The 6,175-nt window shown below is 44.0% G+C and overlaps 1 protein-coding gene across 7 annotated transcripts in view; it reads left to right on the plus strand.

Annotated features, from left to right (window-relative positions):
* zbtb38 (zinc finger and BTB domain containing 38) overlaps window positions 1-6,175 on the plus strand; it is a 140,693-nt gene that overhangs the window by 44,940 nt on the left and 89,578 nt on the right. For 2 of the 7 annotated variants that reach the window (XR_006313479.1, XR_006313481.1), the window contains one exon: window positions 4,639-4,958. The exons of the other annotated variants lie outside the window; for them this stretch is intronic. The gene's annotated coding sequence lies outside the window, so the exon portion shown is untranslated. Of the gene's footprint in view, window positions 1-4,638; window positions 4,959-6,175 lie in introns of those variants that run through there. 7 annotated transcript variants of the gene reach the window in all.

Genomic DNA, 6,175 nt, shown 5'->3' on the forward strand with positions numbered 1-6,175 from the left:
GAGGTGTAGTGGACAGCGAAGAGAGTTACCTCAGATTACAACAGGATCTGGACCAGATGGGCCAATGGGCTGAGAAGTGGCAGATGGAGTTTCATTCAGATAAATGCGAGGTGCTGCATTTTGGGAAAGCAAATCTTAGCAGGACTTATACACTTAATGGTAAGGTCCTAGGGAATGTTGCTGAACAAAGAGACCTAGGAGTGCAGGTTCATATCTCCTTGAAAGTGGAGTTACAGGTAGATAGGTTAGTGAAGAAGGCGTTTGTATGCTCTCCTTTATTGGTCAGTGTATTGAGTACAGGAGTTGGGAGGTCATGTTGCAGCTGTACAGGACATTAGTCAGGCCACTGTTGGAATATTGTATGCAATTTGGATAAGTACATGGAAAGGAAAGGTTTGGAGGGAAATGGGCTAAATGCAAGCAGGTGGCACTAGTTTAGTTTGGGAACATGGTGAGGTCTAGTTGGACCCATGCTGTATGACTCTGAGTTGAGGTTGAGCTGAGATCGACCATGATGGTATCAAATGGCAGAGCAGACTGGAGAGGTTGAATCACCTACTCCTGCTCCTAGTTTTTTGCCTGGCATTTAATGTGGCATGAACATTACTTGCCATTTATCAGCCTTAGTTTGAATGTTGGATCTGGACTGCTTCAGTATCAGAGAACTTGACATTGTGCACATCTTTAGCTGACATTTCTACTCTGACCTTCTGGAAGAACAGTTGCTCTCATTCACACTCCACTCCAGATTTTCTTGTGTTCTTTTTGCTGCCATGCTGTATTGTGTAGTCACCCTCCCTTCCCCCTGAAATCAGCTTGTTTTTTCATGTTAGCATCAAAGCTATGAGGTCAAAACTCAAATGGTCCTGGTGGAACCAAAACTGAGCACAAGTGAGCAGGTTATTGCTCAGTGCTGCCGCTTAGCAGTACTGATGACACTTTTTTTCTATTTTATGGATTGTGGAGAGTAGACTGAAGGATACGAAATGGCCTGGTTGGATTTGTCCTTTGTGTATCGGACATAGGCGAGCAGTCTTCTATTTTAACAAAGAACTACAGATGCTGGAAATCTCAAACAGAAATTGCTGGTGAAACTCAGCAGGTCTGGCATCAACTGTGGAGAGAAAACAGGGTCACTGGACTGAAACATTAACTCTGCTTTCTCTCCACAGATGCTGCCAGACCTGCTGAGTTTCTCCAGTTTTCCAGGTTGCTGGATCTTTGCCAATGTTACATCTGTTTTGAACAGATTTGGCTTATGATAGAGGTAGTTCTGGAATTTCAGGGTCCATAATCCTTTGTAGTATCTGATGAATTCAGCTGTTGTTTGATTATAATCTGAAGTGAATCAGAAAGGCTGAAGGCTGATATCTGTGATGCTGGCTGGGAGGAGGCGGAGATGAATTGTCCATGGTCACTTCCAGATGGATGTAAATTTCTCCGTCTGTCTTTTGCATTGAGCTGGGCTCCCTAATCATTGGCAATGAATGGTTGAAAGATCTAGCACCTTTTTTGTGGTTGCAGTCCTGCCATAATCAGACCTGATGCATTGGTTGTGTGATTGCCAACTCTGTCTGCATGCTGTTTATGTAACTTGGCATGAATGTGGTCTGGTGTTGATGCTTCACCAAGTTCACCCTCTTTACGGAAACTGCATTCTGCTCCTGTTATGCCCTCCTTCACTCTGAACCAGGGTTGTTTCCTTGGTTTGATGGTAATGGTTGAATAGGGATATACAAGGCTGTGGTTACAGACTGTGATTGAATTCAATTCTGCTTATGGTTCCAGTGCCTCACGAATGCCTGTTAGACCTGTTCAACATCCATCACATATACACTGCCACAGTGCTTCATAAAATGGTACTTTTTTAATGCTGACAGAGAGACAGCTGTTTGATATTGGCAACTTCGTAAGGCCAGGCCAGACCCCCTCAGCATTTCAAGAGAGTAGCCCAGACCCTAACTTTGCTAGTTGTTTTAAGCAGGTGTAGAGTGGATATTCCAGGAGTGCTGCAGCTGGTCAAACCACTTGGTTGTAAACAAAACAATTTATTTGCAATGTTACCGAATGAAACACAAACAAACGAGAACAGAATATAGAATAACTTAACCTACTCAAAAACCCAACAGACTATCCCAGCCTAATGATGCTTTTATGATGCTTTTCCAAATTCCTGCAACATTCCCTTGGCAAAAGAAAGGTGTGTGTGTGTGTGTGTGGAGGAGTGTGGGGGGTAGAGAGAGACAGAGAGAGATTCAGCAATGGAACACCTTCTGCCGTGGAGCTGCTTCTTTGGGAGCAGCACCTTCACAGCGACTGATAGCTTTCAGTGACCAGCCAGACTGCTACAACCAAACCGAACCAGAGAGAAGCTCAGCTGGGAGAACTGGCCACTCCCCTTTTCATTGTACAAGTGTTTTTTTTTTAAGTCTTTCTTTTGCCTGAGGCAGTATCTGTTAGCTATCCTCATACTGGCCCTAAAACCCTTCAAACCTACACCTCCTGGAGTCTGTGTCTTTATGACCTCCTGAAAATAAAACCAAGGACAGCCTCCCCTTGTTCAAGGAGCAACATCATCACAATAGGACTGGTGGAAGTGTTCAACATCAGTGACTGAGGAAAGCTGAGACAGCAGCAAACTTTCAGTAACACAACTACATCAAAATCACAATGGTTGGCTGAAGACACCCAGCCTGATCAGTAATTTGAGGGAGATCTACTTCACTGACTCCATGGGAGCCAGACTATTTCTACAGTCCTCGGACATGGTCAAGAAGCTGTTGGTCAAAGCATCCTGGATCCTACAAAAGAAAACAGTACTTCTTCCAATTAGCAAGTGTTTGCCTGATTTGAGTAATACAGGATACTTTAGTCAAGAAGATATACGTTTTTGACAGAGCAGCTATCTTCCAAGAAGAGAATTCAGAAATTTAAAGTGCCTTCAGATAGGATAAGGGGCCAACAACATTTTCTACAAAGAGCAACATCCTCGGAGAAGGATATCAAAGAGATAAAAGGTTCTCTTGTGGAGAAATGATCCAAAGATCAGAATCTAGATCAATGGTCATCAAACAACAGATCTACCATTCTGAGAAAAGTGTGCCCATCCAGACCACCTAGGTTTTGTGAAGTCGGGAGGAACAGGAATATGAAAGGAGAGAGAAAAGGTCGAGATGTTGATCATAGAATCCATTGGCTCCACCCAGACCCCACCACTACACCCTATCCTTGTAACTCTACATATCCCATGCTAACTATGGTCAATTTAGCATGGCCAATCCACCTAACCTGTATACGTTTTGGACTGTGGGAGCAAACTGGAGCACCTGGAGGAAACCCATGCAGAAACGGAGAATGTGTAAACTTCACACAGGCAGTCACCTGATTAGTAGAACCAAACCTGGGTGCTTGGTGCTGTGAGGCAGCAGTGATAACCACTGAGCCACCGTGATGTAATAGATGTTTTGTGATAAACCTGTTCAGAGATATTATGATGGTGATGGCCTAGTGGTATTATTGCTAGGCTATTAATTCAGGTAATGTTCTGGGGACCTGGGTTCAAATCTTGCCATGGCGGAAATTGAATCCAATTTTTTTTAAAAAATCTAGTATTAAGAATTGACTCATGACCATGAAACCATTGCCAATTGTCAGCAAAACAGACCTGGCTCACTAATGTCTTTCAGAGAAGGAAATCTGCTATCCTCACCTGGTCTGGACTACTTTTGACTCCAGACCCAAAGCAATGTGGTAGATTCTCAACTGCCCTCCGAAATGGCCATGCAAGCCAATTGGTTGAAGTGCAATAAATGCTGGCCAGCCAGCGATGGCCCCGTTCTGGTAATGAATAAAACAAAAGGACCCACCTTTGGATGCAAGTAGGACTTAAACCCAGGCTTCTTGACACAGTAGACATGACATGAGCACTGGCCATATGGTCAATGTAAAGGTTAGTTTCATCAACCTGGTCAGACATGTTATGACACACTGAGAAAGTGACAACTGCAGATGCTGGAGAATCAGCCAAAAAAGGCTGGCGCTGGAAAAGCACAGCAGGTCAGGCAGCATCTGAGGAGCAGGACTGTCGATCCTTCGGGCATAAGTCCTTCATCAGGAATGTCACAATCCTGTTAAGACGCACACACACGTTCTTCAGACACAGGTGAGACATGAACCGGAACCTACTGGCTCAGAGGCAGGGACAGTATTCCTGCACTTATACGTATTGGTTAAGTATGGGGGAGAAAAGCTTTGTTCTTAGTGTTCATACTCTATTTGCTCGACCTTTTTATTTCTAATGTCTCACAGTATGTCAGTGGACATAAGATGTTCAAGGGGAGCAGATCTATCTGAACCAGTTTCATAAGGTCCTAATTATGCCTGACCCCAAAGGTAGTTGTGGGAGAAAGTGAGGACTGCAGATACTGGAGACCAGAGTCGAGAGTGTGGTGCTGGAAAAGCACAGCAAGTCAGGCAGTATCCGAGGAGCAGGAGAATTGACATTTCAAGCCTAAGCTCTTCATCAGGAATGAGTTGTACCAATTGCTATCTTGCAATAAACCACCTTTTTTGTTATCTTTTTTAAAAAATTGCCTCTTTTGACATTTCCTTTCAATAGCATTGTATCCTTTACCACAGACCGCTAGATAAATCTGAGGTAACTGAGGATTGGTGGCAGCAAACTACTCCAAGTAACTGCCATCCAGGACCACACATTGGTGGAGCCGGCAAAATTCACCAGTTACCAGGAGCTGCAAAATATCACAATAAAAGGGCATTTTTCAAGATGCAGCTGTTTATTGCATCTGTATTATGTTGGCTTTCAGCTTCAAAACAGGATCAAAACCAGTATCGGCTTGGTGCACTGTTGTGAAATATGTTTTTAAAATTGATGCTTTCAGTGGTAGACATATGGCTAACAGCTAAAATCTTGGAGAAACATGGACAATGGAAAACTGCTGAAACAGGTCTGGACGTGTTTCTGTGTGAGCAGCCCTGGCCTGAGCTGCTGAGCCGGACTGAGAATCCGGTGAATAGTGACAGCCGAAAGCTGGTTATTTAACTAGACACAGTTGGTGTCAGGAGCAGTCACTGAGTAGAAGGGGCCTTGTTTCATTGAAACCTGATTAATTGCAATAAACATCCCAAAAGGACATCGCTATGGAAAGTTTCAACACTCGCTGCTAATTGTAGTCTGAGAATTATGGAGTCATTGTGGCAGTTTAATGGCTCAGGCTGATTTTAAAAACAGCATGAAACTGCTCGAAGATAGATAAGGAGAACAAAGAACAGGCAGTAACCGTACGAATGACCAGGGGCAACGTGGTCATCGACAATCCCAGAAGACTGGAGAAAATCCATGTTTAAAAGAAAAAATATGCTGGGAGCTCACTTCAGCGAGAACTCCAGATACGAACCACCACGGGGAACAAGCAGAACCGTAGGTCAGGAACCTGAATGAAGATGGAACTCTCCATGTGGCAGAGCATAGCCTGGCCAGTTCAGTTACAAGTCGGTAATATCTCACTCTCAACCCTTCAGTAAACGTGCTCTATCTAGTTTTGCATGTAGTTCTGTAAAGGGCTGGACTCCATAGGACACTTGAAGCATTCCTGTAAAAGTATTGTATGGAAAGTACCGTTGAAAGTGTTCCACCTAAGTTCTTCAGTAAAGTGTTGCATACATTTACGGGGATTTTTGGGAATTCAGTGAGAGCCATTTAGGATTGTGTGCTGTGAGCATAGTCTTGACTTTCTCCAGCTGACTGTAAGGCCATTACAGTCACCAGCTGGCCTCCTCGGGTGGTCCAGGGATGTAATTAAATCATTCACTGAGTCTGGATCACCTGGAGAAAGGAGAACTCAGCAACTGAAGGAAGATCCTGGGGGGATCTAATTAGGAGAAGGAAAAGTAGTAATTTAAGAGGATTCATGGTGGTGTAGCTTTACCAAATAGAACATAGAACATAGAACAATACAGCACAGAACAGGCCCTTCGGCCCACAATGTTGTGCCGAACATTTGTCCTAGCTTAACCACCTATTCATGTACCTATCCAATTGCAGATTAAAGGTCACAAATGATTCTGACTCTGCCACTCCCACAGGCAGCGCATTCCATGCCCCCACCACTTTCTGGGTAAAGAACCTACCCCTGACATCCCCCCTATACCTTCC

The sequence above is a fragment of the Chiloscyllium plagiosum genome, chromosome 13 (assembly GCF_004010195.1).
Source record: "Chiloscyllium plagiosum isolate BGI_BamShark_2017 chromosome 13, ASM401019v2, whole genome shotgun sequence".
NCBI classification, from domain to species: Eukaryota; Metazoa; Chordata; class Chondrichthyes; order Orectolobiformes; family Hemiscylliidae; genus Chiloscyllium; species Chiloscyllium plagiosum.